The sequence below is a fragment of the Pan troglodytes genome, chromosome X (assembly GCF_028858775.2).
Source record: "Pan troglodytes isolate AG18354 chromosome X, NHGRI_mPanTro3-v2.0_pri, whole genome shotgun sequence".
Taxonomy (NCBI): Eukaryota; Metazoa; Chordata; class Mammalia; order Primates; family Hominidae; genus Pan; species Pan troglodytes.
Window position 1 is genome coordinate 67,578,463 of NC_072421.2, and position 14,143 is coordinate 67,592,605.

At 37.0% G+C, this 14,143-nt stretch overlaps 1 protein-coding gene across 3 annotated transcripts in view; it reads left to right on the forward strand.

Moving 5' to 3' along the window:
* EDA (ectodysplasin A) overlaps positions 1-14,143 on the forward strand; it is a 434,047-nt gene that overhangs the window by 176,381 nt on the left and 243,523 nt on the right. The window lies entirely within an intron of this gene.

A 14,143-nucleotide genomic window follows, 5' to 3' on the forward strand; every position in this document is an offset into this window, starting at 1 on the left:
CTTGCAGTTTGATCTCAGACTGCTGTGCTATCAGTCAGGGAGACTCCGTGGGCGTAGGACCCTCCGAGCCAGGTGCGGGATATAATCTCGTGGTGCGCCGTTTTTTTAGCCTGTCGGAAAAGCGCAGTATTCGGATGGGAGTGACCTGATTTTCCAGGTGCCATCTGTCACCCCTTTCTTTGACTAGGAAAGGGAACTCCCTGACCCCTTGCGCTTCCCGAGTGAGGCAATGCCTCGCCCTGCTTCGGCTCGCGCATGGTGCGCGCACCCACGGACCTGCGCCCACTGTCTGGCACTCCCTAGTGATATGAACCCGGTACCTCAGATGGAAATGCAGAAATCACCCGTCTTCTGCATCGCTCACACTGGGAGCTGTAGACCGGAGCTGTTCCTATTCGGCCATCTTGGCTCCTCCCCAGAAGAGATGTTTTGTGAGCAAGGGTAAGGGAATACAATCTGGTTTTGTTTCTTAGCAGAACCAGAAGTAGTAGCAGAATAACCTAACAAAAGGATTTATGAAATCAGCGGAGATAAATTGGGTGATGAAGTCATCTCATATTTCTTAGGGCAAATTTTTCAAATGAAGGCTCTGCACCAGCTGTATCTATTTCATCTGTATCCACTGTCACCATTCTGTTAAAACCTTTGTCAAAGCAATTTCGGGCTAAATTCCCAAACTCATTGTCCTTTACTTAGTCCTCATTTTTCATGAATTTGATGTACCCTCTCACAAGTATTCCTTGATCTTGGTGATACTATGCTATCCTAACTTTCCTTCTGCTTCTAAAAAATGTATCTATATTCCTCCTTGTCTCTTTTTCTCATTTTCTATATTCATTCTCTTTTAACACTACTTTTTAGGGTGCAGTTATACAGTCTCTTATCATGGCCTCAAAAAGTAGATAGGTGATCTACTAATATAGTTTAACATTCCAAGTGGCTGATGGCAAATCTTTTCTAAATGAAAAGGGGAAAATTGAAGCAGAGAGGCACTTTGTAATTTGGTAAGTGTTAAAATAATGTATTAAAGTTGAATCTAGCATGAACTTAGATTTCTGATTCCCAGGCCTGTTTAAAAACACTTGAGAAGATGTTTTCCCAGGTTTATTATGTGAGCACATCTTGAGCACCTTGAGTACTTTTGGCTTATCAGCATGGTGGCTGCTTGACTAAATTATCCAATTCTTAACAAATCCTAATAGCTCAGAATATCCATACTGTTTGGTGAATGAAAATATATAAAGGAAACCTAGTAATTCAATAGGGCCAATGCCATGAGAAGACCCCTTAAAGTCCTCTTTTTTCTTTTTTTTATATATTATTATTATTATACTTTGAGTTTTAGGGTACATTGCACAACGTGCAGGTTTGTTACATATGTAGACATGTGCCATCTTTTTTCAAGATCTATGTATGTCGGGAGAGGGGGCAGAGGGGTGAAATTTGGGGAAAAGGAAGGGGAAGAGAGGGAAAGAGAAAGAATGTGTTCAGATACTACTTTTACCCGTTAAATTGCTTAGCCGTATATTTTATTTAATCTTAGTTCAATGGATAGCAAATTAATCAGGAAAGAATATTCAGTGTGTGACCCACTCAGTGACTGAAATACCCTGCTACTAAGAGTTCCTAAATATATGCAGTATGCATACCTTGTATATTACTAAGAATATTTTGGCCCAAAAGTATAACAAAACAAAGGATGAATCACCTGGTAATCAACTTTTGTTGGTGTTATTGTTCTCAGCTTCATGTTCTTTTACAGAATAGTATGTTTCACATGAAACAGTGTCTGACCATCTTCTTGGAGCAAGTAGAGCAAAGCATCTAGATGGTCTGCTCTACACTATCATATTTAAATATACTGCTGGTGCCAGCAGTTCAGAGTCCCTCATAGAATTTCTTAGATGAATTGTAAATTTTGTCAGCTAGTAATTTCCTCATGGCTTTTTTTTTTTTTGGTCACTTAACAAATGCTCTAATTTGTGTAATCTTTTCACACATATACCCCTCAAAACAGGCAACTGAAGTAGTTATGATAAGTGAAACACAGTGCTTTGGTTTTCATTTGAATACAGTATTGCCTTTTAAAGGGCATATATGCTTATAGTTAACTTATGACAGGGAAGATATGCCTCCTTTAAGCTTTTTTACTTTTTCTTATGAAAAATTCAAACATATACACAGGTAGATTAGTATGATGGAATGGACTCCCCATGTATGTACACATCACCCTGCTTCAACAAATATCAATTCATGGTCATTTTTTAAACAAAATTTGAGTTTATGAAGTTAGAAAATAAATTATACCTAAGTACTTGATAGAATGTAAAGGTAATTTGGAAAGGTCTGGAGATAGGAATAGTAAAAATAATAAGAAACATTTATATGTTGATGACAAGCCCTTTGTCAATTGCTTTGCTTATGTTAATTACTTCTCACAAAATCCCATTTTATGGGAACCACATTATTATAATTTTCAAATACAAAAAAATTTGAGACACAGAGAGGTAAAGTGACATGTCTCAGGTACCCAACTATAAGTGACAGACTTGGGCTTTGATCCTAGAAAGCCTGGCTCCAAAATCTATCTTCTTAATTACCATAAGAGGGATAAGATGTAGAAAATAAGTGTGATATTCAACTGAAGGTAAATTAGAAATTAAAGCTGTAATTCATGAAATTATAATGTATGCTAATAGACAAATACTAATTTTATAGAAATTTTATTTATTTTCTGTGCAACAATTGTATTTTTTTTTTCTTTTGGAGATGGAGTTTCGCTCTCTCATCCAGGCTGGAGTGCAGTGGTACTGTCTTGGCTCACTGCAACCTCCGCCTCCTGAGTTCAAGCAATTTTCCTGGCTCAGGCTCCTGAGTAGCTGGGATTACAGGCACGTGCCACCACACCTGGCTAATTTTTGTATTTTTAGTAGAGACGGGGTTTCTCCATGTTGGTCAGGCTGGTCTCAAATTCCTGACCTCGTGATCTGCCTGCCTCGGTCTCCCAAAGTGCTGGGATTCCAGGCGTGAGCCACCACACCCGGCAACAATTGTATTTTAAAAATTTTTCTTTTTATTTCAACAGTTTTGGGGGGTACAGCTGCGTTTTGGTTACCTGGATAAGTTCTTTAGTGGTGATTTCTGGGATTTTGGTGTATCCATTACCTGAGCAGTGTATAGTGTAACCAATATTTAGCCTTTTATTCCTCGTCCCCCTTCTAACCATTCCCCCACTGAGTCCCCAAAGTCCATTATATCATTCTTATGCCTTTGCCTCCTCATAGCTTAGCTCCCACTTATAAGTGAGAACATATGATATTAATATCTGGTTTTTCATTCCTGAATTACTTCACTTAGAATAATGGCCTCCAGCTCCATCCAAGTTGCTGCAAAAGACATTATTTTGTTCTTTTTTATGGATGAGTGGTATTCCATGGTGCATATATACCACATTTTCTTTATCCACTGGTTTGTCACAAGGCACTTAGGTTGCTCCCATATTTTTGCCATTGTGAATTGTGCCACTATAAATATGGATGTGCATGTGTCTTTTTCATATAATGACTTGTTTTCCTTTGGGTATATACCCAGTAGTGGGATTGCTGAATCAAATGGTAGTTCTACTTTTAAATCTTTAAAGAATCTCCATACTGTTTTCTATAGTGGTTATATGAATTTACATTCCCACTAGCAGTCTAAAAAAATATTCCCTTTCCACCACATCCATGCCAACACCTATCGTTTTTGACCTTTTAATTACGGCCATTTTTGCAGGAGTAAGGTAGTATTTCATTGTGGTTTTAATTTGCATTTCCCGGATAATTAGTGATATTGAGTATTTCTTTCATATGTTTGTTGGCTGTTTGTATATCTTCTTTTGAGAATTGTCTATTCATGCCCTTTGCCAACTTTTTGATGGGATTATTTGTTCTTTTCTTGCTGATTTGCTTGAGTTCCTTGTAGACTGGATATTAGTCCTTTGTCAGACACATAGTTTGCAAATGTTTTCTCCCACTCTGTGGGTTGTCTGCTCTGCTGATTATTTCTTTTGCTGTGCAGAAGCTTTTTAGTTTAATTAGGTCCCATCTATTTATTTTTGTTTTTGTTGCATTTGCTTTTGTAGTCTTAGTCATGAATTCTTTGCCTAAGCCAATGTCTAGAAGAGTTTTTCCAATGTTATCTTCTAGAGTTTTTATGGTTTCACATCTTAGATTTAAGTCTTTGATCCATCTTGAGTTGATTTTTGTGTAAGGTGAAATTTTATAGAAATTTTGTTAGCACAACTTTTCAGGACTACATCTGTTTCACAAAGTAAAGGCATACTTGTAGATTGAAAAGAAACACAATTAAGATGTCAGAAACTCTCTGATATAAGTTTTATTTTGTAGTTTGCATTATATCACACCATATCATTACTATCAATTAAGATTTCTTTGGCTACAAGTAACAGAAAACTCAACTCAAAGTGGTTCTAATAGTAGGGTTTTTTTTTTTTTTAATTATCTCCCATAACACGCCAGTCAAATGGTTCTAGAGTTGGGAAATTCCAAAGTAGAGTGATGTTATCAAGGACCCAGGTACTTTCTGTCTTTCTCTCTCACCTTCTCTTGCATGTTGGCTTTTGCGTTTAAGCTTGTCCCCTAATGGTTGAATGGAGCTTTTTGTTTGTTTGTTTGTTTTTGGTTTTTTTTTTTTTTTGCTCCAGCTTTAGCTTATAAGGCCAACCAAATAAGCAGATCTTTCTGAGGATAGCAGTTTTAGGCCTGTTATGCTCTTTTCTCTACAAGCAAAGAAGAGGAAGTTTCTCTTTATGTCAGAGCAAAACCTTTCTCAGAATCAAAACTACCTATAAGCTGAAGTTCCATTGTCAAGATTGGACTGCTTACCCAAACTCTAGCTGAAAAAGAGGCTGGAAAAGCTAGTGTCTCCTATTTTTAGCTTCTAGTGGAAGGTGGGTTTTAGCAGAAAAGAAAGAGAAAATGGGTTAACTTAGGGAGGGTAGATTCACTCCTGGATGTAGAAAACTCGTCTCTGGCAAAACGTCTTTACATGTGTCTTGGTAATGGGCTTACTGTTTGAGCTTGTGCTTCCTGCAGGCTTACTATTTGAGCTTGTGCTTCCTGCATTTATTAACTCAACAAATATTTACTGAATGCTTTTCACTTAGAGATGCTTGAGTTGAAATCTGAAGGGTGAATAGTATTTAATTAGGCAAAGAAGAGAGGGAGGTGACTAAAGAGATTCCAGACAGAAGAAGTAGTAGCATTAAAAAACAGGGTATATTCAAAGGACCATACACAAGCACAGATAACAAGAAGAGTGGTTGAAAGAAAAAAAAAACCTTGCTTTGAGATATAGGCAGAGCTCAGACTCTGTAGGACATTGTAGGCCATAGTAGTAGTAAAGTTTTCGGCCTTTAGCCACTGAAGAGCTTTAAGTAAGGGATATTGTGATCAGCTTCACATTAAAACAATTTTAAACATTTTATTTGGAAATAATTTAGACCCACGAGAAGTTTCAAAATTAGTAAGGAAGTTCCAGTGTACCCTTCACTCATATTCCCCCAGTAATAATATCTGAAATAATGTTAGGACAATTATTAAAACCAGGAAACAGACACTGATACAACACTATTAACTGAATGACAGACACTTTTTGTATTTTATCAGTTAGCTATGAATTTCTAAAAGACTCCTCTAGCTACAATATAAACAATGTTTTGGAGGACTAGAGTGGATGCGTGGAGACCAGTGAAGAGGCTATTGCAGTAGATAAGGTGAGATGTTGGTGGCTCAGACTAGGATGTTGGCAGTGAAGATTCTGAATATTAGATTCAATAGATATTTGGGAGGTAAAATAAAGTGAACTAGGTAATTCATTGGATGGGATGTTGAAAGAGAGAAAGTCATTATTTCTAGGTTTCTGGCTTGGATAACTGAATAGAAGGTGATGCTATTTACTGAAATAAGGACTAGGTTTGTGTGTATGGAGGGGCAGAGATGAGTAGCTCACCCTTGGATGGACAGGTAGATCTGTTGAGTATGCAATTGAATTTGAAACTCTGGAGCTCAAAAGAGGGGCTACATAGTATTCTATAGCATGGATGTACAATGACATATTTATTTATTTTTTATTTTTAAATTCTTTGTAGAGTTGGGGTCTTGCTCCGTCACCCAGGCTGCAGTGCAGTGGCACAATCATAGCTCACTACAAAAGCTTGAACTCTCGGGCTCAAGCAATCTCCCTGCCTCAGCCTCCCAAGTAGCTTAATGGGAGGCTAATCCACCCCACCACACCCAGCTAATTTTATTTTTTGTAGAGACGGAGTCTCGCTATGTTGCCCAGGCTGGCATCAAACTCCTGGCCTCAACTGATCCTCCTGCCTCAGCCTCTCAAAGTGCTAGGATTACAGGTGTGAGCAACAGCTCAGCCTCTGACATACTTAATAACTGTTTTCTGTTCTTAGAACTTTTTCCAAATTTTTCTTCTTAAAATAAACATAATTGTAGCTAAATCTTTGTGTACATCCTTAATCATTCCTCAGGATAAATTCCCTGGAGTAAAATTTATAGGCCAAATAACATGTCTATTTTAAATAAAAACTTATCAAATATTGAAATTATTTTCCTTCTGTATGATTCTATAAATCATTAAAAACATAATCTGAGTGGCACAAGGACTGAGGTGCAAGTGAAGCATGGGCTGCCACAGTCAGAGCCGAGGTACAAGCAAGGTGCAGACTACTGCCATCAGGGCTAAGAGGCAAGACCACTGGGGCTTAGGTGCAAGCAGCACATGCATTCCCCACGCACTGGCCTAGGCTGTCACCTCTGAAGGCAGCTGTGCCCTCCCCAGTGGCAAAGCCACAGCATGGCCAGTACCACTCCCAACCTGAACATTTCACCATGGGCCTGGGGATCACCTCACCCCATCTACACACTATCAGGGGCTTGAGGACAAGCCCACCTGGCCCAGCTCCGCCCCCTCCCCCATCCAGAACATACAGTCCAGGGACCAGGGGATTGCCCAGCCTGGTCCACCACTGTTAACACCTCAGAAATCCTCCAGGGGTCCTGAGGTAGGACCTACCCACCCTGCCACTCCACCACCTGCATAGCACTTACCAGCATAGCACCTACCTACATAGCACCTACCTACTAGCACCTTCCACCTGTGGGTCTGAAGACTGGCTCAGCCAGCTCATCATAGCCACCACCAACGCCAGTGCACATTGCTCTAGACCCAGAGGGTCATTCTGCCACTGCCACTGACATCGCCTAAGCCATGTTGGCTGTCCAGGGGCCTGATAACCCACCCATCTGCCTGGCCCACTGTTACAACTACCAACTACTAACATCTGAGTAAGTCATCTGGAGACCCAAGAATTGGCCTACTAACACTGGAGCCAATGTATGCCACCCTGGGCCCCAAGAATAGAAATGCTCTGCTTAGTGCTGCCACCACTAGGAGCCAAAGACAGGACCACCTAGAATCCCACTATTCAGCAAAACTTCACCACAGCTTCCACAAATAACTACACCCTAAGCCACTGAGGAAATTACAGATATCCCTGATGCTGTTTATAGCCAAAGAAATCATACAGAGACTACACTGCTGCACACACCCAGAATCAAAGCCAAAGTGCCCTGCTCAACCAATACCGTAGATACGTCTTCAGGAAAATGTCCCCACCATGAATGCAAATTCAAAAAATTGGAAGAAGTGACTATTATACCAGATGTGCAGATATCAAATAAAGAAACAGGAAACATGAAAAAGCAAGGGATGATGACATCTCCAAAGGAACACAATGATTCTGCAGCAACAACTACAAATAAAAAATAAATTAATGAAATCTCAGAAAAAACATTCACAATGATGATTTTAAAGAAGCTGAGTGAGATACAAGAGAATACCGAAAAACAATACACAGAAATCAGAAAAACAATTCAGGATGTGAATGAAGTTTTACCAGAGATAGATATCATAAAAAAGAACCAAACAAATTCTGGAACTGAATAATCACTTGATGAGATACAAAACATATTTGAAAACCCCAACAATAGATTAGATCAAGCAGAAGAAAGAATCTCAGAACTTGAAAACAGGTCTTTTGAAATAACCCAATCAGACAGAAATGAAAAATGAAGAAAAAAGAACAAAAAAGAATAAGCAGAGCTTTTTTTATATATATAGGACACCATAAAGTGAACAAATACTTGAGTTATCTAGAAGGCAAGCAGATAATAAAAGGGTTAGAAAATGCATTTAGCAAAACAGATTTTATAAATAAAACTTCCTAAGACTAGCAAGAGATTTAGACATCCAGGTACAGGAGGCTCAGAGGTCCCCAAACACATACATAGCAAAAAGATCTTCTCCATGGCACATTGTAGGCAAACATTCTAAAGTCAAAGAGAATAAAATAAAATTAAAATTGAATTAAATTAAAACAGCAAGAGAAAAGCATCTAGTCACCTATAAGGGAATCGCCATCAGACTAACAGCAGATTTCTCAGCAGAAATTTTACAAACCAGAAAGAATGGGATGATATATTCAAAGTTCTGAAAGAAAAAAGCTGCTAATCAAAAATACTATACCCAGCAAAATTGCTGTTCATAGAAGAAGAAGAGAGACAGACAAAAGATGAGAGACTTTATCACCACTAGATCTGCCCTAAGAAAGTTCTCAAGGGAGTCCTAAACCTGGCAGTGAAAGGATTACATTTACCATCATAAAAACACACATAGTTATAAACCTCACTGATAAAGCAAACACACAAATGAGGCAGAGAAACAGCTCAAACGGTACCACTACAGAAAACCACCAAACCATAATGAAAAACAAGAGAAAAAGAAAGGAACAAAGGATATACATAACAACCAGAAAAAATAACAATATGCCAGAAACAAACCCTCACATACTAATAATAAACTTGAATGTAAATGTATTAAATTCTCCACATAAAAGATATAGACTGGCTGAATGTATTTTTAAAAAACATGATCTAACTATATGCTGTGTACAAGAAATGAACTTTACCTGTAAAGACACATATAGGCTGACAGTAAAGACATGGAAGAACGTACATATCCTACTCAAATGGGAACCAAAAATGAGCAGGAGTAGCTATACTTATAGCAAATAAATTAGAGTTTAAGTCAAAAACAGTAAAAAAGGCAAAGTCACTATAAAATGACAAAGGGATCAATCCAGTAAGAAGATATAATTGAAATACATACACACCTAACACTGGAGCTCCCAGATTCAAAGAGCAAATATTACTAGATCTAAACAGAGAGATAGGCTTAAATACAATGATAGTGGGGGACCTCAACATTCCACTCTCGGTATTAGACAGATTATCTAAATAGAAAATCGACAAAAAAACATTGGACTTAAACTGAACTCTAGACCAAATGGACCTAACAGACATTTACAGAACAGTTTATCTAACACCTACAGACTATACATTCTTCTCATCAGCATGTGGAACATTCTCCAGGATAGACCATATGTTAGGCCACAAAACAAGTCTCAACAAATTTTTAAAAATTGGAATCATACAAAGTATCTTCTCAGACCACAAGAGAATAAAACTAGAAATCAATACCAAGAGGAACTTTGGAAACTCTGCAAATACATGGAAATTAAACAACATGCTCCTGGATGACCACTGAGCCAATGAAGAAATTAAAATGGAAATCAAAAAATTTCTTGAAGAAAATGAAAACGGAAACACAATATACCAAAACCTGTGGGATACAGCAGAAGCAGTGCCAAGAGGGAAGTTTATGGCAGCAAATGCCTACTTCAAAAAAGTAGAACAGAACTAGAAAAGGAAGAACAAACCAAGCCAAAATCAGCATAAGGAAAGAAATAAAGACCAGAGCACACCTACAGAAAATAGAGACTAAAAAAATACAAAGGATCAATAAATAAAAAGATGGAAAATAATCCTAAAATTTATATGGAACCACAAAAGACCCAGAATAGCCAAAGCTAGCCTGAGCAAAAAGAGCAAAACTGGAAGAATCACATTACCTGACTTAAAATTATACCACAGACCTATAGTAACCAAAACAACATGGTACTGGCATTAAAACAGACACATAGACCAAGGGAACAGAATAGAGAACCCAGAAACAAATCTATACAGTAAATTAATTTTCAACAAGTGTGCCAAGAATATACATTGGGGAAAGGATAGTCTTCAATGAATGACACTGGGAAAGCTGGATAAATATATATGCAGAATGAAACTAGACCCCAATCTCTCATCATACACAAAAATCAAAATGGATTGAAGACTTAAATCTAAGACCTCAAACTATGAAACTACTAAAAGAAAACATTGGGGAAACTCTCCAGAACATTGGACTGGGCAAAGATTTTTTGAGTAATGTCCCAGAAGCACAGCCAACCAAAGCAAAAATGGACAAATAGGATCACATCAAGTTTAAAAAGCTTCTGCACAGCAAAGGAAACAATCAACAAAGTGTAGGAAACCCCACAGAATGGGAGAAGGTAATATGCTGGGACTGATGAATTAATCCATTGTCAATCTGACAATGGATTAATAACCAGAATACATAAGGAGCTTAAACAACTCTATAGGAAAAAAATCTAATGATCTTATCAAAAATGGGCAAAAGATCTGAATAGACATTTCTCAAAAGAAGACATGTAAATGTCCAACAGGTGTATGAAAAAATGCTCAACTTCTAATCACTGGGGAAATGTAAGTCAAAACCACAATGGGATATCATCTTACCTTCAGTTAGAATGGCTATTACTAAAAAGACAAAAAAAAAAAAAAAAAACCCACAGATGCTGGCAAGGATATGGAGAAAAGGAAACTTTTATCCACTGTTGGTAGGAGTGTAAATTAGCACAGCCATTGTCAAAAACAGTATGCAGATTTCTCAAAAAAAAAAAGCTAAAAATAGAACTACCATATGATCTAGCAATCCCACTACTGGGAATTTATCCAAAGGAAAAGAAACCAATATGTCAAAGAGATACATGCACGCTCATGTTTATTGTAGCGCTGTTCACAATAATCAAGATACGGAGTCAACCTACGTGTCCATCAATGGATGAATGGAGAAAATGTGGCATGTATACACAATGTAATACTATTTGGCCATAGAAAATAATGGAGTCATTCCTTTTGCAGCAACATGGTTGAAACTGGAGGTCATTATGTTAAGTGAAATAAGCCAGACACAGAAAGACAAATACTGCACATTCTCACTCATATGTGGGAGCTACAAAAGTTGATCACATGAAGATAGAGTGGAATGGATACCAGAGACTGGGAAGGGTATATGGGTGGAAGCGGGGAGCAGGGGATGACATGGAAGGGATGAGAGATTGGTTAATGAGAATAAACATACATACTTAGTTAGGAGAAACAAGTTCTAATGTTCAGTAGCAGAGTAGGGTTACTATAGTAAACAACGTGTTATATTTTTCAAAATAGCTAGAAGAGAGGACTTGAAGTGTACCCAACACATAGAAATGATTAATACATGGGTAATGGATACCCTAAATACTCTGACTTGATCTTTACACACTATGCATGTAATAAAATTTCATGTGTACCTTATAAATATATACAAATATAATGTATCATTTTTTAAAAAAATAACCTGATGCCTCATTAGCCTAGGCATGGAACAAACTTCAGTGTTCTAAGAGGGGCTGGAGACTGATGAATAATGAGAAAGCTGAGAAAATTATACAACACAAAAGTAGTATCTGAACTTCTATCAGCCACCGATATAGTATGTTGTGATATTAACCGTCATAATCCATTTGTTACCACATTTTAAAATGTAAACTATTAGAGAATTTCTCTACCTTTTGGGATAGTAAATTTTGTTTCTATAGAATTTATTCTGTATTGAACTTTTACTGTTCCTTAAAGCAAGGTGTACCTGAGAAGTTCGTGTTAAAGAGTCTCATAAAGTCTTATATTATCTGTGACCTCTGCACGTTTACCAACACAAGAACCATGTTGTACCTGAGAGTATTGTGGAGACTCTTTTTAATACTTGGAAGGTCATGCACAGTTCAAATTAGATTTAGGGAGTGCCTTGTTCAACCACATTTATGATGTGTCCCTTATTGGCCAGAGTAGATCCTGACACCTAAGCAGAATGAAGAACATTTCCTGGGTGCAGTACATACTTCAAAACATTTAATATTAGTGTGTTGAAAAGAGCATCAAGGCAACACTTTTAAAATTTTAAGTAAAAGTATAGGAAAATGTATTTATGAGTTTGGAGTAGGGAAACCTTTTTTTTTGAGAGACAGGGTCTTGCTCTATCGCCCAGGCTGGAGTACAGTACCATGATCAGGGCTCAGTGCAGCGTCAAACTCCTAGTCTTTAGTGATCCTCCTGCCTCAGCCTCCCTAGTACCTAGGACTACAGGCACATGCCATCTTTTTTCTTTCTTAAGAAACAGGGTCTCACTGTGTTGCCTAAGCTGGTCTCAAACTCCTGGGCTCAAGTTATCCTCCCACCTTAGCCTCCCAAAGTGCTGGGATTTTAGGCATGAACCACTCACTGTACCCAGCAGGGAAATTCTTAAGATAAACTGAGGATCACTCATAAGAAGTTTATAAATTTGACACATTAAAACTATAAATTTCTGTTCATCAAAAAACATAATTAAAATGTGAAACAAAATCCAAAAACCAGAAGATATTTGTTACACATATGACTGATAAGGGATTGTTACCAAGAATATATAAAGAACTTCTCAAACCATTTTTTATAAAAGACACCCATTATAAAAATGATTTGAATAAGCAGTTCGTAGAAGAAGAAACATGAATGACTAATAAACATAAAAAGATTATCATTCTTACTAGTAATCTGGAAAATACAAGTTAATACCACCAAGTTAACATTTCATGCCTATCAAATTTGCAAAAAATCACCAAGTCTGACAGTTCCAATTTTGGCTAGAATGTAGAACGAGAGACATTTTCTACACTGCTGGTGGTAGTGTAAATAGTTACAACCACTTTGGAGAACAATATGGCAATAGCTATTAAAGTTGAAGATGTATGTAACTGATGAATGACCCAGCACTTTTACTCCTAGGTGAATTCCTGGAGAGACTTTCTCATGATAAGTCAGGAGATATGCACATGAATATATTTTTAAAAGCACATTGTTTATAATACCAAGAAATTGGAAACAACTTAAATCCCCACGAGCAAGGGAATAAATAAATTATGGTATATTAAATATACAGTGAATACTATATACTAGAGGAAAATGAATGGACTAGAACTACATGAATAAATATAGATGAATATCACAAGCATAGTGCTGGGCAAAAAAAACAAGTGTAGAAGAATATGTATATAATGGAACAGTTTATATAAAGTTTTAAAATATCCTCAACAATTCTATTGCTGTAATATATAATTATATAATATATAATTACATATTATATATTGTTGTAATATATAATTCTATGTAGTATACTTATAAGTATATATAGAAATATATAAAAATTATAAACAAATTCAAGATAGTATTTAATTGTTGGGCAAGAAAGGGCAAGGTGATCAGGGAAGAGGTACACAATAAAAATTCAACTATATTCGTAATGTTTTATTTCTTAAGTTGAGTAGTAGGAACATAAGTATTTATTGTATTATTCTTTGTGCCTTTTTATAACTTGTAAACATTTTAAATGGTTTTTGAAGGTATTGGATTGGATTTAGAGTCAGGAGGAGACTCTAGCTTGCCGCTAACCAACTGTATGTCCTTAGGCAAGTCACTTTTCCAGAGAAAATTGGAACAGCTTTTATGACACCAGAAGTTGGACTTATTTAAAATCATGGACAAACTGTAATATACACTTGTCAATGGCTGTCTGGCAGTGTCTGCACAGTTTTTCAGTTTCACCAAAATTTATTGAAGTCAAAAGAAAAATACGCATAAAGGCCACAAAACACTAAAGTAAAACTTACAATGTCAAAAACCTTGACCACATTGTATGTACATTGTTTTGAGTTCATTATTCTATCCCTGGCTACCAAAATATAGACAGACAGGTGCTAGGCCTACATAGAAGGTTCTACATGATTTGGAACCAGCCACCTGTACTTAAAGAA